This window comes from Orcinus orca, chromosome 16 (genome assembly GCF_937001465.1).
Source record: "Orcinus orca chromosome 16, mOrcOrc1.1, whole genome shotgun sequence".
In the NCBI taxonomy this organism is placed as follows: Eukaryota; Metazoa; Chordata; class Mammalia; order Artiodactyla; family Delphinidae; genus Orcinus; species Orcinus orca.
The window spans coordinates 73,868,216-73,893,685 of NC_064574.1; the positions used below are offsets into that span (position 1 = coordinate 73,868,216).

The 25,470-nt window shown below is 50.4% G+C and overlaps 1 protein-coding gene across 5 annotated transcripts in view; it reads left to right on the forward strand.

Moving 5' to 3' along the window:
- Positions 1 to 25,470, forward strand: part of CALN1 (calneuron 1) — a 508,174-nt gene that overhangs the window by 26,912 nt on the left and 455,792 nt on the right. For 3 of the 5 annotated variants that reach the window (XM_049699588.1, XM_049699586.1, XM_004268763.3), the window contains exon 1: positions 10,417 to 10,858. The exons of 1 other annotated variant lie outside the window; for it this stretch is intronic. The gene's annotated coding sequence lies outside the window, so the exon portion shown is untranslated. Of the gene's footprint in view, positions 1 to 1,938; positions 10,859 to 25,470 lie in introns of those variants that run through there. One more of the 5 variants, XM_049699589.1, reaches the window with a different exon arrangement.

The window sequence follows — 25,470 nt, forward strand, 5'->3', positions numbered from 1 at the left end:
TGGAGTGGGGCTCCCCAGCTCTTCAGACACTGCAAATCCTTCTTCTTAGCACAGCTGGAAGGATTGGGACCACTTTGGCAGCTCTGGGAAAAGGGCTTGGGACCACCTCCAGGAGCACCGGTAAGTGATAGGGTCTGAGCTCTGGGGCCTCACCAGGGGAGTAGACTGGCTCTCACACACTTGAGGTGTATGTGACCCACACTGATCTCCTTGCCTTAGACCCACAAGAGGGCTTTAGCTGTGTTCTGGGGGTAAGGGCGGGGGATGGACATGCTTCTGGCTAACTTCTACTTGATCTTCAGAGTTTAACACAGACATCACCTTCTGCAGGAAGCCTTCCCAAGCCCTAAGGTGCCCTTTCTCTGTGTCCTCAAGGCATCCTGCACTTTCTATATAGCATTTTCTTTACTAGCTTATAAATGTCACACGCTAGCCGGTGGACTCCCTTGTTGCTGGGTGCCCTCTTCCGGGGGTCCTCTTGCCTCCACATCAGTGACCCTGTCGGTGTCTTGGGTGCCTGCTATTGATCTGGGGAAGGAGGGCTAGTCCCTTCTCTTAATTTGCCAGGCAAGTACCTGTTCACTCTTGTGTGCAAATGTGCACACACACACACACACACACACACACACACAACCTCAAGGAAAGGTCAGTCTGTTCCTCAATCCAGGTGCCTGTGATAGACTCTAAGCTACACAGAACCGGGGTGGCAATGGGCCGAGTGACAAGCATAATAAGCTCAAATCCTTGCACCACACCAGGCCTGGATCTCCCTGACCAGACCTTTAGGGCACTGACCCCCAAGTAGATGTCCTCTTGGCTCGTCAGATCTCCCACTTGGACCTGTTTCTCATCCTCATTCTTCTCCATCTTGCTTTTCTCCTTTCCCGGGTGGGAGCTATTCCCTCCGTTGGGGTATCCCAGCTCCTCCTCAGTATTAGAGTCCCCATTCAGTTATTGCTGCTCAGAGTGAGGGGGAGACTCGGGGCCTGGAAGTCAGACAAGAGAAGGGAGGGGACCCTGACCTCTGGGGGGAAGCTAGCTTTTTCTTTTTGTTCTTCTATGATCACTCCAAACTCTTTTATACGACCCATCACTTATACTGCAAGTGTTAATCTCCTGCCCACAGACTTCAGTGATCTATACACAAGATTCATGTCTTCCTGTTGACATAATTTTTCGACTTTATTTTGCTGGAAGGGTGTCTGTCTCTTTCCCAACCTTGACTGTGACATTACCAAACCCCCTTCTATTGGTTTGACCTTGGAGAGCTCTGTTTTCAAATCCCACTTCTCGTTTCCCCCCATTGCAGCAATTAGGGCTGGGGGTGAGTGGAAAGCTGTTAGTCTTGGTGCAGATAGACACAGGCCAGGTCTTAAAACTCAAGTTTTGGGCTGGGAGCAGCCAGGCCACTGGCAGATGCAGGAGGTCATGGCTATAGCCTCCCGTACGAGTGAGTAAGACACAGCCCCTAGGCTCAATAGCACACAGTCTAGTGTGTGCTTGGGAGCAGAGAGGCCCCTGGGAATTCAAAATGTGGTGTAATAAGTCTAAAAGGGAAGTACATGATGCTTTGAGAGCACAGAGAATGGGAGCCTAACCTTGTGCATGAAGGAAGACTTCCTGGATGAGGTGATATCTGGGTTGGGCCATGAAGAGAAAACAAAAGTTTTCCAGGAGCATATCCATCTGCACCATGATCCCCAAATTCTCTCCTCTCTCTCAAGTTCTGGAGACACTAGAGAGGCATCTGAGATGCCCCCCCTGTGCTTTGTCCGGGATAATTTGGTTTGATAACCTTCTGAAGCATTAGCTGGACCGAGGTACCCATGGCTATTCCTCTCTGACCCTAAGCAGATGTGGAGACCTCTAGAGAGACTGGACGTTCTTGGAAAGCCTTGGGGTTGCCATATGTGGTACCACTCCTGATTTCTGTCCAGGAGAGTCTCAGATATGAGATGAATCCGAGTTTGGGATGTAGGATATTAGTGGTTTCCACTCTCAGCACCTTTGCTATGTGATGGCATCTGTCCCAAGGACTAAAACATATGAATCCAAGTGGGAGCCATAAGCCATCCTCACAGTGACTGTTCCTCCCGTGGCCGAGGAAGGGAGCTGGAGATATTGCTCTAACCTTGCTTGAGTGGTGTACTTCCCAAAGCTGGAGTCGTTCAGGCTACAATATCACCTGGGACAGCCGCAACTGGAGAGTCTAGAGCAGGCTTTGCTCTGCCAAGTTCAATGAACAATCTCAGATGGGCTAAGGACAACTTAGCTTAAGGGCTTGGTGGGACCTTGGCCCCATGAAACAGAAGGCAAGATGAAAAAGCCGGGAGTATGTGGGTTTAGCATGCAGGGATGGGCTAGCAGTGGGCTGCCCTTGGGGTGGATGTGCCTAATATTGCTATTTGGCCACTATTATAATATGAATTCAAGGGAGGGACTCTTTTCCTTCTTTTTCTTTTTCCTGTTGAGGGGGCTTGTGGTCTAGGTGGGCTGGGGGATGAGAATATACAAAATAGGGATGGTGTTTTTATTATTTTACAAAGTAATATTAGTCGTACTTTACCCTAGCTTTTAGCTGTGTCCCTGAGTCCAATTGCATACAGAACCCAATAAAGAGATACCTATCTATTCACGGCTATACAAAGACACAACAGAGCCTTGACATTACTGGCTTTCAGGGTGGAAGGGGAACCATATAAGTATTTACCCCTTCTGCACAGCTACCCTGGGGTAGTGGGGGGGTGGCGTTTGATGTAACCAACAATGAGGTAGGGACTCAGTAAGAGATCAGATCTGTCCCATTCCCAACCAGTTTGTACTCAGCAATCTCAGGTTCTTCCATGTTTTTCCCTTTAAGCTCATAGTGATCTACTCTAATCCTGCAGTGATCTTCCTCGCTCCCCTCTGAGCTGTCCTTGGATTCTTGGAGTTCTCTGAGTTCCTAGAAGAAGTGGTAGTTGGCTCCAGGGTGGTCTTTTATCTCCTGAAAATGTGCTAGTTCTTGAACCTGAGAAGGCAGATGAGGGGGGTCCAGTCTTGACCTCCAAAGACAGCCTGCCGACACAGGTGTTGAGCCCCTGTGGCCCAGCCTCTGCCCCAACTGGCTTGGCAGGTGGGGCGCAAGCAGGCTGGGTCCTCCAGAAGAGGCTCAGAGCCCAGTCACCTTAGTGCCTGGTCACAGTTTATAAAAAAGAAGCGGGCGGTGGAGAAGGAGGCTTTTGCCAGGCTCTTATTGGCAATAAATCAAATAAATTTTCATGGCAGTGACCCTTGATTGGCGGCATTTGGAAAGATTCCCTCTGTGTTTTCCAACTTTCAAAGATGAGTGTGCATTAGTTGTGTCGAAATTGCATGGAAATTAACAAGGACTCTGGCCAGGGAAACCTCAGCGTGTACTAAGACAGGTGGCTGGACTGGAGAGAGCCACATGGGGGGTCTTTTGTTTGGGGGAGGGGAGTGGGTGCTTTGGGCATCCTAGCAACTCCCATCCCATTACCCACTCAAGCTTCCTTGCACGGCTCCTATCTCTTGGCCGGAAGAGACCCTGGTTGCAGGGCTGGCTGGTGGCCATTCATGCCCCTGACGGGGCTGCCCTGTGCCTGGGATCTCACCGCTTGACTCTAGCCCTCTCTCCACAGTGGGTTTTCTGTGTTTGGAGCCGGGATACTGGGGCTGCTTCACTTCTTCTGGCCTCAGCTTGTGTCTGTACATACAGGCTTGTCTGACTGGTTTGTTTTCTTAGAAGCCAATGGTTCTATTGTTGAGTTTGGCATCTCGTCCGGCTCTGAGATAGGAGAGGAAGTTTGGTCTTTGAACGTCGGTAGATGGCCTTGCTAAGTGACAGCAGTGTGATTTAGGGAAATGACACTGACGCTCGCTCACATCCACGGCACCCTGCGGGGCTGCTCTACTCCTAGAGGCTTGGACAGTGTGGCCAGCTGTGCTGATGCCCACAGTCAGGTGGACAGAGCAAGGCTATCCGTCAAGCTGCAAGCCACTCATCACCTTCAGAAAGTTCACCTGGGGATGTCTCCCCACCTCCCCAGGCCGCTGCGTGAGCCAGTGAGCCGCTTGGGAGCCTAACATCTGCCCAGGCTGCACCTCTGTGTCTGGTTTTAGAGGGGCTCCTGAGGCCCTAACCCTCCATGTTCTGGGAACAGATTTCACTAATAACTCCTCGCATGTCCAGTTCATGCTCTGAGTCTGTCGTGCCCTCTCATAAGGTGTTTGTGGCACCAGGTGTGCCACGCTCTCAGCCCAGGGAGTGGGACAGAGAGAAGGAAGGAGGAAGGAGAGGGGAACTGGAGAGGGAAGAATCTGGCCGTTTGGAGAGAACAAAGCAGGCTGCCGTTTCTGCTATTTGCAAATCCTCTGAGCCCTTGAACTGCAGGGCAGTGAAGCAGAACTCAGATTCACCAGGGATTCAGGAAAGCAAAGCTCTGTGCCCTGTAGTGGGGGATGGGGGGCAGAGCAACATCTGTACCAGATCCACATCCACCAGGTAAATGTGGCTGTGGAGGCTGATCCGTGATACGTTAGAGAGCTGGGCATAAGAGCAGATCAAGAAGTTAGAGCTGGGATTCAAGAGGAGACTTCAGCCAAGACCTCACGTTTATACAGTTGATCCCACGGGCTTACAGAAATCTCCTGGGGCAGTAAGCTTGGGGATTTTCATCTCTGCTTTACCACTAGAGGAATGAGGTGGACGTCTCTTGACCTTCGTGGGAGAAGCTGTACGTTGGCGCTTGGACTTTGGTGCTTTGTAAGCTGGTGGCCCCAAATCTTGCACGCCTGTATCCCATACACATGGAAGCCATGACACGTTGGAGCGCTTTCCCTTTAAATTGGGACCCTATCCATTTACTTTGATTCGGCAACCCATGGGCAAGCCTACAGGAGCAGGGGCCTCTTGTTCTTGCATTGAGGGGGCATGTCTAGCCTACTTCTGCAGGCAAGGACACAGTGAAACCACTCTAGAAAATTTGACTAATGTGCGGAAAACAAGAAAATGAGTAAATCATTACTTGTGGTTTATTCCAACAAAGAAGACAACTATTTACTTACTGAGCAGACTTTCCCTTGATTATAGGCCATTAGTGGCTCCCAGATTGTTGACATTTGATTCGAAATTCATAGGTGTGAGTTTTACAAAGTTTGCATTTTACACCAGGGAGGAGCTAAGCTCGCTTAGTTTGTTAATGTGGAATTATATACTCTAGTTCATTTGAAACAGAATTTGTGGGACTGCCTTGTACGAGGCACTAAGAATAGGAGGACACCTGCTGGTACTCTTAGGGAGCACGAGGCAGTCATGTGGCTGTACAGGGTGGTAATTGCCCCCGGGGAGGTAGGTACCCTTCTCTGCCTGGGGGAAGCTGGGAGGAAAGGTGATCCCTGGGGTGACATCAGAGTCGGCCCTTGAGGGATAAGTAGGAGTTCACTAGGGCAGCAAGGAAGGGCATTCCAGGATGGAGGAACAGCAGTGCTAAGGCTCCATGTGTGAGGCTGGCCTATGCTGGGAGTTGCAAGTGGTTGCATGCGGCTGGAGCTGATTGAGGTGTGTTAGGAGGGGACCTGGGAGGAGACGAGAGGGGGATGAAGGGTAGATTGGTGCCACCAGTTTACAAAGGGCCTTTTAGATAGAATAAGGAGTTTGATCTTATCCCACACACCACGGGTAACAAATGTTTTGTATTTTAGACCCATTGATCCAACTGTGCTCCGACTGTCAAGCCTTGTTCACGTTTCCTTCATTGCTTACTTGGATTGTACCGCAGATTCCTTAGAGAATGCATATCGATGAAGGATCGTTTAGGTACATCCCACGATCCAGCCTAGCCCCGTCACAGCTTCCTCTCTCCTTTACCGGGAAGCACGCAGGCCTCGCGGATGTCCCTTGCTTACTTACTTCTCGACCTGACCACGAACCAGTGTCTCCGCTTGGTCAGTGTTGGCATCCTGCTTGCCTGGTGCCTGGTACCCTAGAGCCTGTTCTGTCTTTCGGGAGCAATCCCTCCCCTGTCACATCATCAACACCTACTTATTCACCAGGTCCCACCTCAGGAGCCTTCCCCAATTCCTGCAGAGTAAATCAGTCCTCAGATGAGAGCTGGCCATCGCCCTGGGCATTTCTTGTTCTTTGTCCTTGTTCCCTTTTGCAATGGCTTTGATATTTGTCTTTCTCAAGCTCCTGAGCTCCCCAAAGGCTGGGCTGCATCTCCCCTACCTGCCACCATATCTCTGGTGCCTAGCAGGACACCAGGCATTACTGGTGAATGGAGGGAGGGGGATTCATTTAGAAATTTCTCGTAGGAGATCAGCTGAGAGAGAAAAGGGCTTGCGTGAAGCCGGTGACAGTGCGGATGGAGAGGAGAGGGCTGCGTAGGGCCATATCTCTAGGGTAGCACACGCTGACCATGCTGGATGTGGTGTCCTGGAAGACTGGGCAGAGGTCAAGATGATGTAATGGACTGCGAAAACATTTTGCCTCCACATTCTTACCCCTGCCCGAGGAACAATTTTGTCTTGCTCTCTGTTCTCAGATCAGAACCCCAAGGGGATGAAATGAGAGATGAATTAAGGAGCTCCAATACCCTAATAGCCTACACGGTCCAAGTTCCAAAATATTGATGAAGCGTACTAAGATTTACTCAGTGAACCTAACGTAGCATCTACCAGTAAGCAGAACAATCATGTGTAAGTTACCCTGAGTTCTTCCCCATAGGGCTGGCGTTCAGTTCAGTTCTGAGGTTGACTTCCTAAGTTGCCCCTGAAGAATCTTTTGTTTTGAAATCAGTAGCTCTAAAATTAGACCAGGAGTTTTTTTTTTTTTTTTGCGGTACGCGGGCCTCTCACTGTTGCGGCCTCTCCCGTTGCGGAGCACAGGCTCCGGACGCGCAGGCTCAGCGGCCATGGCTCACGGGCCCAGCCACTCCGCGGCATGTGGGATCTTCCCGGACCGGGGCACGAACCCGTGTCCCCTGCATCGGCAGGTGGACTCTCAACCACTGCGCCACCAGGGAAGCCCTATTTTTTCTTTTGGATATCTGTAAATTTGGTGTAATAAATGACAAATATGTAACATAAGGATATGCCAGTGGGCTCCAACATGAGGAACAATCTTAAAACTTTCCTCTCTCTCGTAATTTCTTTCAACCTGCAAATGTTAACATTGATTTCCAAAACGTGTGGTATATGCCAGAATGTTCCGATTCTGACTTGAACATGACTATCAGAACGCTCCAATTTGGGATCTCCAAGGAAAATTCTTGTCCAGTCAGGAAAACAAAACCGCACTAGCTATTTCAAACAGATGGCATTTAACACAGAGGATTAATTACACAGGAACTGGAAAGCTGAAATAATCCAAGAATTAATCACTGTGAGAACAGCTACCATCTCTAGGGCTGGGGAACACAAGAGAAGAGGTGGGCTTACCTGGCCTAAGAGAGGCCCTGATGGAGGCACCAAGCCGGCAGGACTGCCACAGTGGAGGGGACGCGACCGTTGGGGTGGAGTGTGGATGGCTGGTGGGTGGTCTGACTGCAGGGGGACATGACCAGGCTGCTGGCACCTCTGCGAGGCGGGCAGAGCTGGTGCTGGACCTCGGAAGGGGTGCAGTGAGGCTGGTCTCAGCAGTAACGAAGGAGGCTGGGGGTGGGAGTCATCCCTCGGTGCTCTCTCCCTCCTGGCTTTCCCATCTACCTCCTTTGGCAGAACCACTGGAAGCCAGTGGGTAGGGGTGCCTGGGAAGAGTGGTCTAGAGAAGGGGTGCAGTGAGGCTGGTCTCAGCAGTAACGAAGGAGGCTGGGAGCCATCCCTCTGTGCTCTCTCCCTCCTGGCTTTCCCATCTGCCTCCTCTGGCTGAGCCACTGGAAGCCAGTGGGCAGGGGTGCCTGGGAAGAGTGGTCTAGAAAGCCCGGTCCCAGCGTGGCAGAGCATCTGCGACTGGCCTGTGCCTAGGGGCCAGGGTGGATAACCAGATTCACAAAAACAGATTTGGGGGCAGGCCAATTTCGAGGCTCCACGGAATCAGTCCCACCGTTTAAAGAGTGAGGCCTCCTGAGTTGTATTCTGGTAAGCTTATCTTGCAAAAGTCAGATAAAGTTAAGCTCCTGCAGATAGGAATGAAGGGGGTGGACATTCTCATTTGTCAGTCACTGGAGGAGAGCCAGGTCATCATTTGGGCCAAAGGAGCAGAAACGGTGGACCTCAGACAGGTGGGGAGGGACCACCTGTCTCTTTAGGCCATGGTCTTTCCGTTTGGACTTGGAGAGGTCAGGATCTTCCCAAGAGCACTTCCCCGTGGTGGGGGCCTCGGATGACCTCCCTTCCTAAGGGCCCACTGGGGGCTGTGGTGGAGCTGAGTAAGCCACTGTCTCTGCCCCGGGGGCCTAGATCCTGTCACTCTCTGCATTCATAGCCCTTTGTTCTGAGGAAAGACGTGTATTGCGGCATCATGGGGCACCAGGGGCCACGGGGCCATGGCACTGGCAGCTGTGGTCCCATGGGGAGAGCACTCCAGGGGTCCCCGAGCGAGGGTTATCGAGGCCACTGTTCCTCCCCAGGGAGGCACTCTCTTTGTTGCCAGTCTCAAAGATGTGGGGCTTGATTTTATTAATGAAAACTGGGGAAGAGACCCCGAGGATCTGATAGTAGGAATGGAGCTTGGAATTCCCTTGTTCCCTCCAGATACTTCCTTGTCATGTGGCTTTTCCTGGACGTGTCTCTGCTGTGCCAGCTCTGTCAACCCCAGAGGCCACCTTCCTCAGAGATGCCCCGAGGGCCAGAGGGCTCTGGGGCTGTGAGTCTGTGGGGACACTTTCTGTGCCAGGCACACATCTCCCGCCTCAGCCCCCAGCCCCGATCTCCCCATTTTTCTTGGTCACTCTCATTCAAGGCAAGAGAAGATGCCCTATGCAAGTCTCCCCGGAGGATGGAGACAGGAAGTTACATGGGTGACAGCAGGGGCTTTGCTAAGAAGGTTTTCATTGCCAGGGGGCTTGAGGGCACTGGCATCTGAGGGTGAGAGGAGGGTGCCAGGCGGGGGTACAGTGGGTGTGGGCAAGGTGGGGAGAGACTGGAGCTGTCAGTGATTCTACCTGAGGCTCGGCTGGAATTGCAAGCCCTTGCTTCCTGACGTGCAGGACCCATGGCTCAGAGGAGAAGCTGCAATCAGGGAGCGTGTGTCCGCCCCACTCCATCCCTCACTGACTCGGAGGCCTTTGGAGATAATCCCGCACAGTGTTTTTCTAGATTTTTTTTAGCAGATGTCCTCTGCAGTGTGCCGTCCCCGTCAGCCCGAGGAGAAGATGTGGTCCAGCTTGGTGTTTGGGTAATGGAGCGTGTTTTCTGAGAGTCCCCACGTCTCCCTCCTTGCTTCCCCTCTCGGGGAAGGGCGCTGGCTCAGTTCAACCCTGTCATTTTACAAATGAGGAAATCCAGGCTCAAGATGGGGAGAGGGTCGCATCTGTGCTCGTAGCAGAGCTGGGCAGGATCTGAGGTTCACCCGCATCCGGCGCTCAACTCCCCTCCCCACCCCACCCCCCGCCCCTGAGGACTGGGCCCTGAGTCTGCTGAGCCCCAATTGGCCGGATTTCTTTTGGGTGCTTACTGGGAGAAAATGATATTAAAAGTATCACACTAGGTGCTGCTATACCGGCTGAAGTGTCACAGAGAAAATCAACTCTTGTAAGGATGCCAAGCCCAGGATAGGTAAGTGTGAGGATGAGACAGTGAGGTCTTATCCAAGGTGAGGCTTCACGAATAGACAGCAGGAGCAGCTGGAGAGAGGCCATGTGGCCAGCGGGGCTCTGGGGGTCTTGGTCTTGAATTTAGACTCTCCCTGGCATAGAGCCCTGCTCCTGGACAGGCAGCATAGAGGCAGGGACCCCCCGCCCCCCCACCCCTTGGGTCATACCTCCACCGCCTTACCCTAGGCTCCCTTCTGGCTGTGCTCTGTGTTACAACTATTTCCCTTGTTGATCTACCTGTAAAATACAGGTATAGGACAGGACGTCTGGCTGGCTGCAGGTCATGTGCCTTTGTACCTGGGGGTCTGGAAGATGGGCATGTGTGCGCACCTAGATAGGTGTGTGTGTACCTGGACAGATATGTGTGTACGCAGGCAGGCATGTGTGTGCATGGGCAGGGGTGTGCGTGTACCTGGGCAGACGCTTGTACATGTGCAGGTACGTGTGTGTGTGCATGTGCAGGCATGCGTGTGTACCTGGACAGATACGTGTGTTTATGGGCAGGGGTGTGTGTACAGCGTACACGGTAGCTGTCACCCAGCCGTCCTTTCAGGAAGGAAGCACACAGCAGAGCCCCTGCTGCCCACTCTTCCTGGGCACTGTCCATCCAACCCCACATCTGGAGAGGGGGTTCCTGCAGTCACCTGCACCTGAGGAGCCCAGCTCTTCTCCCCGGTCTGGGAGACTGTGTGCAGGACTCACTCGGATGGGCAGTGCCTGGGTCCACGGCCCTGCAGTTCTGATTCAAACCACCTAGCCCAAGGTCCCCCCGGGGTTCCTGGCTGCACTTTTCCACCTTCATTGCTCCGCTTCCTTGCTGAAGAGAGAGTCTGCAGAGAGCTGCTCCAGCAGCCGGGAGCAGTGGACGGAGCAGCAGCAAAGGCAGCAGAAGGCGCAGCACCGGCACCCTCCAAATTGGGACTCTAGCCCTTTAAATCTTCTCAGTTACCAAAACAGAAGAGGCATCAGACCCTGTTAATTAAAGCTCGCCCTGGCCCATCATTCTGAGGAGCTGCAGTGCTCCGCTCCTTCCTGATGGCTTAGAGATTCTCCTTAACTCCCAGCCATGGATCTTGGAGAGTTTCCCCCGAGATCAGCAGGAGGTATGATCCCTGTCGATGGCACTCTGGGGCTTGTGTGGCTCTAAATCAGTAACACAACTGACTGCATGGACGCTGCCTGGCCCGCCTTTCTCTCCTGCTTCCCCTCTGCTTCCTCTCCAGTTTCCCAGCTTGTGTTTAGTCGAAACAAATCAAGTTTTCATGGGTTTCGGAGGAAGGGGAGGGGTCGGGGTCTGGAGGGAGCTCCCAATGTGTTTGTGTTGGCCCTGCCTTCACCTAGCTGCCCAAGTGGCTTGGAGGAGCCAGGAAACATGTTTCTTCAAGCTCGGGCTCCTGCCAAACCATTTCCTCCCTGGCCGGGTCCCCTCTCTCAGGTCAGCATGAAAAGGGCATAACCCTGACTTTGACTCGCTTCTTAAATCAATGACCTGCCACTGGGTCAGTCTGACAATGGCCGTTCCCCTGTGTTATTGGAAAACTCATCGCATAGAACTTTCTCTCTGTAAACTGTCCCAGCAGGAACACCGTGCGGCGCCTCCCTTCCCCTTTACACTGAATGCTACTCGATTAAAATGCTTGCTGTAGGATTTCAGGAATCCATAACCCTTTCCCGGTGCCTTTTGAGGAAACTCACTTCTAGCCGAGTCTAAGGTTCTGTGGCAAAGAGTTGTTTTTCTTCAGGAATCTGCTCTAGGCTGGCAGAGAGGGGGAGATTCATCTTCTTTCCCATTGCATTTTGTAAATTGTACTTGGGCCCAGAGAACCTCTATCTGTAAATCCTTCATTGATTTGTTTTCATCCCCAGAGCTTCCTTCTGGGTGAAATGCTCTTCTCGAGTCGTACCCGAAAGAGAGGTTTCCTCTTAATCAGCTTGACACGACCTCACAGATGTCCCTGAAAGCCAGGCCCTGGCAGAGGGAGCCATTTTCATCGTCCTGGGTAACAGTCCCCGGGAGCCCGAAATACGGGGTCCACGTGCTTTGAGAGGAGGCTTGCAACCCCCTGCCCCGGGAAGGTAGCTTCGGATGCAAAGCACTTTTACCGATGTTTCCAGGGGCTTTAAAACACTCTGGATGATTAACATTGCTTTCCAAATCTTGAGAGGGATGTGGGCCAAAGCATAGCTCGCGGGAGTGGGGATTTCCCCACAAAGTCATTGCCTGCAGTGTCCCCAGCTGTTCACAGGAACAGCAGTTAGGGTGTGTGCAGCGAAATCCCTTCTGATCCCCCAGCAAAGAATGGGAACTTTCTCTGGGTGAATGGCATGGAAGTCAGTGTCTGTGCCTCCCGGAGACCAGGGTTGCAATGTGATTCGTATTCTCAGGACAATAAAACTCTCAACCGTGGCAGAAACACTCTGGTTAGGAGAGACTATTCAGAACCTACAAATGAAGCACTTGATGGCATTCCTAACCGCTGTGCCCATCAGTGGATTCGTGGAATAATTTGGAGATTCTGAGGGAGGCATCCAGGGAGAGATGTTTCCTGTAAACTGAAAGCCACACGGGAAGCAGGATGAAGGGGGGAGGCCCGTGGGAGGGTTTCGTACCCCCTTCCCAGCTTTGCTTCCGGCTGGTCTGTGAATGGCATCGTGAGGGTTGGGCTTCTTCCTGGTGTTGGGATGCTAGGTGGGATGGGACCGTGGCCATGGCGAGCAGGGTACTTCCCTGAGCTCATAGACAGAGGGTCCAACCTGGGTGCTCCTCGGGCAGAGACGGGCCCCTCTTCCTGCCCTTTGCCCTTCACTCCCGCTTGAGGCGCAATGGTTAAATAGGTAGACTGTTCCTTTGTGTCAGTTTTTCTCTTCACCTTAATGATGTGTGTGTGTGTGTGTGTGTGTGTGAGTGTGTGTGTGTGTGTGTGTGTGTGTCAAAATTTATTGGATGGCTGCTGGCTTTCAAGGAGCTATAAAGAGATCCCAATGGAGTTTGTTTAGACCCGGCAACTTCTTAGAGTTTTGTGGTCCATGGGAATTCATTTAATGGCCTTGGCAGGCTCTCACATTACCAGGGTGATGGAGCAGAAAGGACGTGGCCTTCGGGGAAGGACAGACCTCTGTTGGAATCTCAGCTCCACCACTTACTAGCGTGTGGCCTGAGCCAGTTACCTAATCTCAGTGAGCTTCAGTTTCTTCAACTGTGATATGGTAAAGTTGTCAGGATTCAATGGAATAATGTAGCTAAGGTCTGGGGACACGGCAGGTATAAAAGAAATTGTTCTCTCCTTCCAATGAAGGCAGCCACCTTCAGTTAAGTAAACTGTATCACCGAGGATGGAGCTATTAATATTTAAATAGCTCCAATGGCTCCTTCCCTGGCCGCTGGCCCGTGCCTTCTCTGGGGGCAGGGACGACCTCATCCGTGCCATCACACCCCTCCCCATGGCTAGCACGGGGCCTGGCGTGGCCCTGAAACTACAGAAAAGTTTATTGAATAAATACATGATGGTCTGTGGACATGTAACCTTCAACATAGGTGACCTTTAACGGCTAAACCAAACCACTGCTCACTCACTTTACTTAAGAGATGCAGCGGAGCCAGATGCATCAAAGAGCCCCGTGACTGTCGTAAATTGGGACTCAAATATGTCCTTTTGTGGGGAAATCTGAACTAATACAAAATATCTCCTGCACGAGGACCTGGAGAAGGAGCCTATGGACCCCAGGCGTGTCCTGGAAGCCATTCTGCTTGCTGGGCGTCGAAGTCCCCACTGCCTTCCCTCACCGTGGGCTACCCCCTCTTTGTCATGCTTGAAGAAGAGAAGAGCCTTGAAAAGGGAAAACCGCTCTGTCACTCTGGTGTGTAGGACAAGTCAATCAATAGATCCGTCAGTTCATCAATCAGTTGATGTGTATGTAGACAGTGCCCATTGGGGAGAGTCACTGATTTAATAAATATTTATCAAAGATAATAGTAATTGTAATAATAATATAACAATAACAACAACTAATACCATCGCTACCTAGCATTCACCCAGGGCATCCAGCCCAGGATGACGGCACCTCTGCTGTCAAGTGGGAGACAGACAACTGTGTCCATGCAGATGATGCAGGTTATGAGAGGCAGGAGTCCAGGGGACCACGGGCGCACAGCGGTAGGGCCCTAACTTGGGCTCAGCTCAGTTATTTGGGTGACCCCAAAGTGAGTCCCCAAAGAGGTCGCTTTGGAAGAGCATTCTTGACAGAGGAGGTGACACAAGCAAAGGCCAGAGGTGGAAGAGGCACTTGAGGGGGTGGTGGGTGAGTCCACCTGGCTATGTTCTGCAGGGCCAGGTGGTGAGAGAGGGGCCAGGTCCCAAAGGGCCTTGGGTGCCCGCAAAGGAGGGAACTTTATTCTAAGGGAGACAGGAGAGAGAGCCACTTGGGAAAATGGAATTCAACCAATATGTATTGAGCACAAAACGTGCACGGAGCTGCGGTCTAGGCACAGCAGTGAACAAACCAGACAGAAAGCCCTGATCTTGTGAAACTTTCATCCAGTGGGGAAGACAAAAAATAAGCAACAGCAGGGTGAATTGTAAATTGTAAATAGCATGTGCTGGAGAGAACATCACTCAGGGAGGGTGATGGGCCTGGGTGGGCGCAATCCCAGACAGGATGTGGGGAGAAGGCAGTGCTGGAGTAATGCCCTTGGAGGTGTCACCAGAACTGGGGCTCTGACTCTGAGGGAGATGGAAGTTTGCACCGGGTTCTGAGCAGAGGAGGGACATTTTAAAATGATTCTTCTAACTACCGTGTTGGGAAACAATTGTAGGTGATGGGGTGGAAGCAGGAAGACCAGCTGGGAGATGATTACCAAATCCCAGTGAGAGGGGATGGTGGCTGGATGGGGGGTAACAGTGGATGTGTGCAAAGTACTAGGATTCTGTTTTTTTGTTACTGTTTTTTGTTTGTTTGTTTTGTTTTTTTGTTTTAAGAATGGAGGCAATGGGATTTGCTGATGGATTGGGTAATTGTGTGAGATGAAAAGATGAGTCAAGGATGACTCAAGCTTCTTTGGCCTCTGGTGGGGACAGCTGTGGGTGGAGCAGGTTTGGGAGAAGATCAGGAGTTGGTTCTGCTCACTTTGCAACGTCTGTTGAGCATCCCGGCAGAGATGTTGAGTGGGCTGTCCTGAGTTCACAGGAGAGATCTGGGCTGGGTACAGCCTTGGGAGCCATGAGCCCAGATGGTATTTAAAGCTATATCAGATGAGATCATCAGGAGACGGGCTACGGATGGAGAGGACTCGGGACTGGATTCTGAGGCATTACAACTATTTACAGGTTAAAGAGAGGAAACTAGCAAAACCAGTCAAGGAGATGGAAAAAGAGGTGTCTCTCCTGTTTAAGACAATTCATCCCCTTCCTGTATTCTGTCTCTTCTCCTGGGAACAAGGCTCATAGATCATCCTCCCCATTTTCCACTTGTCTTTTTCTCTTGGCTTCTTCCCAACATCCTTAGAGACCTGCTCAGGTCTCCTTCATCTTAAAAGGACCCCTTTCTTGACTCCTGGGATCTCCATTTGCTTTTGCCCTATTTTTCTCTTTTCCTTTACAGATAGACTTTTCTTTCTTTCAACGTTAATCGAGTAACTACTATATGCCGGGCATGAAGGATGCAGAGACAAAAAATAGACTTTCTCCACTTGAAAGAAGATCTATTTATTTCTACCTTGGCTACTTCCATAAAGCATTTTGGATAGCATTTTTGTGGTGGATATATAATGAAGTAGAAAATATATAAATCATAAACTAAGGAGAAAAATTCTGTACCAAGGAGAATACAGTTTAGAAGCACAAGATCAGAAAAAAATAGAATGCACAATCGAAGGTCAAAGGGTTGTATAAGAGTATAATTGAGGGACTTCTGTGGAGGTCTAGCAGTTAAGACTTGCACTTCCACTGCAGGGGGCGCGTGTTCGATCTCTGGTCAGGGAACTAAGATCCCACATGCCGCACAGTATGGCCAAAAAAAAAGAAAAAAACATAATAGAGCCACCAATCTGATCAGAACTTCTGGTCAGAAAAAAGGAAAATGGGCCAACAAGTACGTACTGTACAGCACAGGGAACTATACTCAATATCTTGTAATAACCTGTAATGGAAAAGGATTTTAAAAAGGGGATTTTATATATATATATATATATATATATATATATATATATATATATATTATATATATCACTTTGCTGAATCTAACACAACATTGTAAATCAGATATATTTCAATTTTTTAAAAAAGGAAAATGGGAATTCCTTAAAATACTTACAGAAGTACAATATGTATCCCAAAGGTCTCGTATCATTAATTATATAGCTTCATACATTTTTACCAACTGAACACACTAAGCAGTACCCAGAACAAGAACTAGGACAGTATTCACACCCCAGATCCCTCCTCTCTCCATAGAGACTGACATTGTCGGTTTGCCTGTTTCAAACTGTTTTGGGGAATTGCTTCTTGAGTTCCATTGTCCATGAGATGATACGCTAGTTCCGCAAGGATCCATTGTCCATGAGATGATACGCTAGTTCCGCAAGGAAAAGAAAAATTTCCTGGCATTTTGTTCTAAAAGAATATTTTCTTCTGGAGTTTCATTCAAGGGACACGGAAAAAATTGGGTAGACTATACCTTGTCTATTTCCCTAACATATTTTGGATAGTATAATGTATACATGTGTATGTAATGAAACATCAAATGTAAAAATTTAAACTAAGGATACAAAAGGTCGAAGGGTGGCAGTTACTTAGCATCAGAAGGCAGAACCTGGAGAGGATGGGATGCCATAGAGAACGAGGGCAGGGAGCAACCCTCGGGTTTGGAAAGTAGGAGGCACCGAGCACACTTTCCTGGAGCGATGGAGGTGGAAGCCAGATTGAGGGAGGTCAGGGAAGGGACTGGAGCTGTGAAGTGATGCCTTTGATTGGAGACCACTATTTCAAGGGGATCCATTCTGGTGGGAAGGAGAGAGAGGGTGGCAGACAGAGGGAGTTGCAAAACCTCAGGAAGCGTTGAGTTTACTTCTCAGTAGAATGGGAGAGACTTCATCATGTTCTCGGAGAAACAGATGGTCAAGAGATAGAGGAAAGAGATAAAGGGGAGAGAAAAGAAAACCAAAGGAGCAGGGACCTAGCTAAATTCTAGTGTGCATGTGCAGACACACACACATGCTCACACATTCAGCCTACCTTGCTTTCTCTCCCTCTGTCACTCTTGCTGGTCGTGGACCCCTCTCCTTGCCGTTGTTCTCCTTTGTTTGGAAGCTAAGATGCCTTTAGCAACCACACACCCCAGTGGGGGCTGTAGGACGTGATCCACTCAGGCCTCTCCCTGGAGACAGGGGCACTGTGGGTACCTGCTGGGCTTCATTTCAGCCATCTGTCCCAGATGTCAGGGCTGCCTTAGTGAGGTCCAGCCTGTGTCCTTATTTTTCTAAATGAGGAGACTGAGGCCCAGGTTTTCCTGCCAGCGTAGAGACCGCAGCACAGAACTCACCCCCAGACCTCTGGACGGCTTGATCACAGCTTCAACAGACATTTCTAGAACGCTCTCTCTCTTTTTTTTTTTCATGTTTTCCCACATCATTTTATTTTACCTGAAGAATAGTGAGAGGTTACAGCACTACACCCACATGGATAAGACATTGTATTAAATTCCATGTCATTCTGAAATAGCACATAAAGAAAATTTTTGTTTTCACTTGAGAATGCCGAACAATGCTGTGTGTATGTGTGTGTGTGCGTGTATACATACACATACTCATATATACGTATACTGATATCTATATACAAACATATGTATGTATGTATTTACATATGTATTTATGTATGTATCTACCTATTACTATATTTTAAATAAGATTGGCAATAGAATGTAGAGGTCATGAAATGTGATTTTAAAGGCTTTGGAACTGAGTCCCATTAACTTGTAAGCATTCCTGGTGGCACTAGAGAATGCTCTCTCTTGATCTTTCAAACTTGAGTATTTCTCAAATGCCAGCGTGCATCACAATCACCTGGGGGGTTTGTTAGGACACAGATTCCCTGAGCTCCACCCCCAGAACGTCAGATTGGGTTCTGAGACGGGGCTGAGAATTTGCATGTCTAACAGCTTCCCAGGTGATGCAGAGGCTGCTGGTCTGGGGGCCAGGCTTTGAGAACCCTGCTGGGGAGGTGCTGTGGGCAGAAGAGGCAGGGAGGGAAGCTGGACCTAGTTCCTAAGAGGTTTTCATTTGGGCTGATCTCCTTTCCCTCGGGTCAGGCCTGAATGAGGAGGAGGTGGCCAGCTGCCAGCCCCAAGAAGATGAGCCATTCCACCTTCTAGCCACCAAACGATCTAAGGAATGTGGTGGGGCAGGCTGTGTGCTCTGAGACTAATCCCGGCAGAGTCAGGCTGTCCCTAAACACGGCACCGTCCGGGCTATTCCATCCCTCCTGCCTGTCCTTCCGTGGGGGCAGAAACACAGGGAAACCCGCTGCTTGGACCCAGGTTGGGACCCCCAGGTCACAGTCCACTCCCAGCAATTCTGAGAGCTGCTTTCTCTCCCGGATCCCCAGGGGAAGGAGGAACGCCTTGCTGGGTGTGACCCAAGGTTCTCCCTCTGCATATTCCATTATCTTAGCTCTCAGCACATATGTCAAGCGAATTCTGTGTCTCTGGCAGGTTATTAGGTACTGAATTAGTGCGGTGAAATAAAAACTGTAATAAAGCTGTACCAGACTCTTAAATTGTTAAAATTTATTATAAAACGTGCATAGTTATTAACTGATTTTCGCCTGTGTGCGTTTGCTGGCGCCCGAAGCCAAAGAAGATGAAAAGTGGCTCTGTCAAAGGGAGGCCGAGGTTTGGCTCCTGGAATTCTCGAGTCCCAGCGGGGCAGCAAATTCACAGATTCACGGAGAGCACTGGCTGGCCTCTCGCTGATGGCTGCTGCCCCTCCTTGGCGCTGCCTGGAGCTCTCCAGGGCTGCAGGTCACGGTCGCATGGGAAGGCAGCCCCTCTGTCCACTTCAGGGAAGTCCTGGGGAGGCCGAGGGACGCGTGGATACATGGGGCCTTGCACCTCACCAGTGTTTGCACTCAGGAGGCCTGGGTTCTCCCCCCTCTCTAATCCTGGGACCGAACATTTGAGCTTGGAAAGCTGCTGCCCGTGGGCTTCTACCACATTCTCTTCTGCCGTATCCTCAGGCTTATTTCCCACTCTGTCTTTATTTTTATTTTTTTGTCCACGTGGCATGTGGGATCTTAGTTCCCCCGAGGAGGGATCGAACCCGCGCCCCCTGCATTGGAAGTTCGGAGTCTTAACCACTGGACCGCCAGGGAAGTCCCCCCCACCCCGCTCCCCGTCTCTGTCTTTTGAGAACCAGATGGAGGGACCAAATTTTCCTCCACTCAGCTAAGGCTGTTTCCTGGTGGTTCCATCACCAGGGAGCTGGTCATTGGGCTGTCCGTGTCTCCCAAGCGTTCTCCGGAAATGAGATGAGGGTGTTTTCCCTGCTGCTCAGTTCTGTGGGAAGTGGGAGGATGATGTGTCCTCTGTTGCAGAGGGAGATGTTCTCTAGAGACCTTAGGATGGAGTGGGGGAGGGGATCCCTGGCTTCCAATGTGCTTTTTTTTTTTTTTTTTTTGAGGTACGCGGACCTCTCACTGTTGTGGCCTCTCCCGTTGCGGAGCACAGGCTCCGGACGCACAGGCCCAGTGGCCATGGCTCACGGGCCCAGCCGCTCTGCGGCATGTGGGATCTTCCCGGACCGGGGCACGAACCCGTGTCCCCTGCATCAGCAGGCGGACTCTCAACCACTGCGCCACCAGGGAAGCCCCAATGTGCATTTTGAACCAAGTCCAAGGTTGCCGTCTTGACCCTGGCTCCAACCCCCTAAGAGATGCTTTTGAGCCAATGGTGGTGTCCTGATTGGTTTTTTAGCCCTGAGTTCCTATTGCCACCTCGAGACTAGCTAGATTGTAAATTCACCTGAACCCAGAGGCACCTCTGCCTGAGAAAAAGTGAGAAAGAAAAGCTCAGATATTTCCCAAATGCCAAGGCTGAGAGTTTTCTTGCGTCTCTGCCACTGTGCCCTGCAGTTGCCCTCAGGGGCTTATCAATCCACGGGTACCCCGTAGATTTCCACCCGTAACATACCAGGAACCACACACGCCCTCATGGAGTCCTTTGGGTGGGAGGGAAGGGGACTGGGCCCTGCGCTTAGGGAGCTTCCAGCCTTGCCATAATCTGTGTGGCTCAGGGTGAGCTGAAAAGCTCAGGGCCAGCATGGGAGATCTCCTTGTCTTTACAGTCCCTCTGGGAGAGGTTTTCCTCCAGCATGTTTCTGTTTAGTCCCTATGTATATAGTGTAGCTGTTGCCTACGCCTCAGAGCTCACCCTCCTACTGAGAGCTGGGGAAGCCCAGTAATTGAGTTCCTGCTTTCTTGTGGATACACTGCTCTTGTTGGGACACTGGTTTGTTTTTGTTTTTGTTTTTCGACCCCAGGTCACTAAGACTGCCCCTTGAGTGGGAGGTTGCTGGGAGCATGACCTATATTTTAAAGACTCCTGGATGGGGCAGATGGCTTTCTCCCTTCTAGTCACTGATTTGGAGGAAAGTGAAATTATACCAGCAAAAATGTAAGACATCTAAGCTTCAGTGATTGTCCAACACTCCAAATCCTCCCTTTCCTTTGCTCTGTCTCATCAGAGCCTAAGGGTAGTCCATGGCACGTGTAGGGAGAGTAACAAATATTTGGGATTCAAACAGAGTCATGAGTTTCTTCCTTACTCACCTCCTCTTGGCATGGTTGTACCGTGCACAAGCAAGCTAACAAGATTACATGAATATGTAATAAAGTGAAGTCTAGCTAGTGCATCCGCATCATCTTTTTGGCCAGGCAGAATGATTTCCTGGTTTTAAAAGAGAGTGAAATTGCTGATGTGAGAGCTGGTCCCTGCTGAAGTCGGTTATAAAGAGGCCAACTTGCGAGCCATGGCGCACTGCAGAAACTCCACGTTTAGGATCCATTTATATCTTCACTACCTTGTTCCAGAAAGGATGCAAGGCGGTTTGCAAAGATGCATATCCAACTGCAAGGCATAATTAAATGAAAAAATAAATGGACAAAGAAAATAAGACAAAGGGAAAACAAGACAGCAAAAGCAAGAGTAGAGCCAGGAATGAGGTTAGGACACAAAATTCATGACATCAGTTCCTGTGCATTTGCTAGAGGTGGAACTCTGGGGCAGCCCTGAGCTTTCAGCCAACACAGAGAAGGAAGCGGTCCTTTATTAAAGCATCCTCGCCATAAGAGCCAACCAACTGCTCAGAAAAGGCACAGCTATTTCTGTTTCTGGAGGCAGAGAGAAATGTTCCCCGTGGGTCCTCAGAGAAGGGACACGGTGTAATACAACATGCAATGTCCTGAATGGCCTTACTGTCCATATGGCTGCCTCTTGGAACATTCCTCAAGGTTGGTGGGGGATGGTTAGGGAGAGAGAGCTGCCCCAAAATACTCTCCGGAGGTCTGACTCAAACTTAGAATTGAGATGATCGATGATAGGCTGCCTTCCCCTCAAGCCTTTTTCCATGATGAGTGATTCCAAGGAGTGGCATCAGAGGCTGCTGTAGTGTTCAGGGGTGTGTGTGTGTGTGTGTGTGTGTGTGTGTGTGTGTGTGTGTGTGTGTGTGTGTATGGGAGGGTGGTAAAGATGGCTGTGCTGAGGGTTTACCTACCCCAAACCCTCAGCTTCGTCCCTGTCATTTTTCATATTGGGGTTCCTCATAACATTTACCTGAAGAAAGGGTTTCCCCACTAGTCATAATAGCTTGAAAATCATGGTTTAGGAAAATGGCTTAACTTAATTCGATGGGTGGGTTTTCTCCCAGCAGCATGAGCACTGGGCAATGAATTCTGAGGTAATTCTCCTTGACAAGTTCTTGGAGGGCAGCTGCCCTGGGCTGCTGGATGGGTACAATCCCATATGCTTTAACAGGTGGTGGAGCTGGAGGGGGCCCTGAAATCCTCTTATGGAAACTGAGGAGGTGACCAGGACACCTTCCTGAGCAGAATGCTGTCGGGATGCATCTACCGCCACACCAGCTCCTTCGAACTGGCCTCTCTTCCGATTGGTTGGTGCTCGACTAGCGTCCATTTTGATTGGTCAGTGTCTGCGCCGTACGTGGTTGCTCATTTTGAATATCACCCTGCCTGCAGTGCAGCTGAAAAACTCCTCAGGGAGAATTTGGGGTCCCCTGTAGAGTCCAGACCAAGGGTCTAACAACTCCCCCAGACTCTGGCAGAAAAACTTCTAATCCAGAAAAAAACGTAACCATCCACCTCAGTGATTAACCTCCCCATAAAAAACCCATTATATTTAACTTAGGGCTTAACCATTTCCTCTGAAATAAACTGGCCACAAATTAAACTTGTAGGTCCCAGAATGAGCTAATTTTATATACATATTTTTGACTCCAAGGCGGTTAAGTGATGAAGAATGATTTCTGAAAAATGAGACATTGGGTTTCAGAGTAGCTGATCTACATGCTTTCTTTTTGGCAGTGATTAGAGATCAAAGCCACTTGTCTATAACAGCCCCTACTAATTCACGACCATAAAATCATGCCCTCTTTTCAAAAGGGAATAATGATCATTCTGTTCTCTGTTGGTGTTCAGTTCATCTAAGAGGGGCCTCAAGTTATAAAGACAGAAAATAAGGAGGAAGAAATACAATCCTAGTTTGCATACGTTTATATGCGTTCTGTGCACCATTTGCTATTCTGGGTGCTGGGTTAGAGCAAGGAACAGAGCTGATGAGGTTGCCACACTTGTAGAGCTCATGCTCTAGAGGGAGAGACAGACAATAAACATTGAGCAAATATTTTCTTTTATGTCTTTGAACTAATTCCAATATCTGAGTCAGCTTGAGCTTGGTGTCCACCAGCTGCCTTTTCTCTTGAATACAGGTCACATTTGCCGGGCTGTATGTATGTCTAGTAATTTTGAATTGCGTCCTGGGCTTTGTGAACGACACATGGCAGAGACTCTGGGTTCTGTTATGTGCATCTGAAGAGTGTCCACTTGTTTGTCAGTTTGTTTGTTTTGGCAGGAAGTTCACTTGGCTGGACAGGAGCTGAAACATCCTCTCAGTTCTCTGAGTCTTAGCTGGGCTGCCTGAGTCTGCCCTGGGTGTATAGTCCTGGGATTGACCAGAGGTTCGGCAGAGTTACTCGGGGTATTTGGGTCTCTGCTCTGTGACTCTCTCCCTTCTGGTACATCCCTGCTGCTGTTGACTCCCTGAACTCTGTCTTCTGATTCCTTAACAGTTTCGGTTTCTAGCCTCACAGGGCACTGACAGGGGGCTACCTTCAGGTGAAAACCATAAAAATGGGAACTCGCTTTCCCTCCTCCGAATATCAACTCCCTATCAGTTTCTTCCTATTTGAGGTCACTCTCAGTGACTTTTGAGCATTGTCTTTTAGATACTCCCCAGAATCTGTGATTGTTATTTGTTGGAGAGTTAGTCTTCTATGAGCTGCTCTGCAATTATTATAAGTAGAACTGCCAAATTTATCAAGTAGATAGATAGATGGATAGATAAGACCATTTCAGATAGTGATAAATGCTATAATGGAAAAAAATGGGACCGAGAGCGTCTGGAGTGTCTGTGGAGGAGCACTTCACCTGAGTGACTGGGAAGAGCCTCTCTTAGGAGGTGACATTGAGCAGAGACCTGAATGACAAGGAGAAGCAAAATGTTCCTGGATCTGGCATGAGCCCTCCAGAGGGAGCATGAGGTATACAGATACCCAGGCAAGAATGAGCTGGGTGCGTAGGAGGGCCAGGGATTAAGTAATGGGAAAAGGAGAGCAGGTGGTCAGAGGCTGGGTCCCACAGGGCCTCGTAGTCCACGGTAGGGCACTGACAGTTTATTCTGCATATGATTGGAAATTTAAACAAGACATGATGTGATCCATTTCATGCTTTCCGAAGATTGCTCTGGCTCTTCGGAGAACAGGCAGGAGTGGGAGTGGGCTGCCGTGGTCATCTAGATGGGAAGGATGGAGGCTTGGACCGTGGGCCCAGGAGTGGGGAGTCTGGATGAGCCCCAGACACCAGGGGTCAGTGCTGACCATAGCTAGACACTGTCCCCAGAACAAAGACCTAAATGAGGTTGTCAGAAGTGGTTCCTAAGAGACCACTCCTGGAGTGATCAGTTCAGCCCAGCGGTCAGAGCAGAACAGCCCTGCCTAGCCCTGTCTGGCTTTCTGGGAAATTTGGGCTCACAGTTTCTCAAGCAGAGAACTAGTAGTCATGAGATGGGACAAGAGTCTCATCGAATTGGGCCGGGCCAGGCTCGTACCCCTTCTGGTCCCTTTGCCCAGGTGAGGCTCTTCCATGCAGTCTGAGGGTAAGTGAGCTCAAGTCTGGACCTCATATTCTGCCATATAACATTCCATTTCTAGAAGTCAACGGCAGAAAGTCCCTCCTGGTTTCCTGGCCTAAGCCCAAGAGAGAAGCCCCTGCGTCCCACGCAGCCAGGGTGACCCCAAGACCCATTGATGAGGCCCCCGCAACCGTGACTAATGGACACGAAGAGCTAATGGACTCCCCTCCACTCTCAAAGCCTCTGCCAACACTGCCACCAAGAATAACAGGCATTTAGAAACTAATTATACATCTGGACAAATCTGTTTCAGTCTACTGGATTGAACATAATCATATTAAAATATAATGAATACATTTCAACACACAGTGGAACCAGCGCCGGCAGGGGAGGCTGGCGTTGCAGAGAGTGGCGCTGGCGGAGCCCAGGGCTGCAGCATGTGGGAGCCGAGCCCCCCGCAGGCCGGTAACTGGTTTCCTTGTCACTTTTAGTTTAGGTCCTAATCTACTGCCTCCTGCCCGGACGCAGGCTTGTCCACACAAACTGGTGGCGGTTCTGGCCCTGACTTTGTTGTCTGGCCTTTGATCTTCGTCTCGTTTGGGTTGGAGAGGTGGAGTCGGGGTTGCAGCCCTCAACCCTCTGGGCAGCCACAGTCCCTGGGAATGGGGGGTGGAGGGCACCAAATGACACTGGTGCTTCCCAAACCCCGGCCTCCAGATCCAGCCTGGACACCCTCAACCGTCCTCATGGAGCATGTCTCCTGCACTCCAGCTTGGACGAAGCTTCAGCCCTCTCCTGGGGATCCCTGAGAACCTGAGCCCCCTCTGGCAGCTGACCCGGCACCTGAAGCACGTTTTGGCCACGACACCCTGGACCAAGGCCTTGGCCTCAGCTCCCTGTGGCTTCTTGCTGCTGCCCTGTGCCACCTGTACCAGCCGAGCCCAGCCCAGCACAGTCCTCAGCTGGGTGTGATGTTCCAGGTGACTGGAAAGTGTCAAGGGCGGGGTGAAGGGGCCCCTGTAGGCATCAGTAGCCAGCTTCCGGAAGAGCAGTGCCACAGCATGGAAGCAGATTGGGTCTAGGGCTGAGGCTGTCTGTCTCTTTTGGTACTGCCTCTAGGTGGAGGGTCCTGGACCCTGGGGAATACATCAGAGGCAGGCATCGGGGTGACCACTGCCGAAGGAAGCCACAGGTGAGAGCTTGATTGTACGTCCCAACCGGGTCCCCACGACGAGGCCAGTGGCCCAATTGGTGCCCTGCAGCCACACATTATCTCCTAGACCTCTTCCCACTGCCTGGGGTC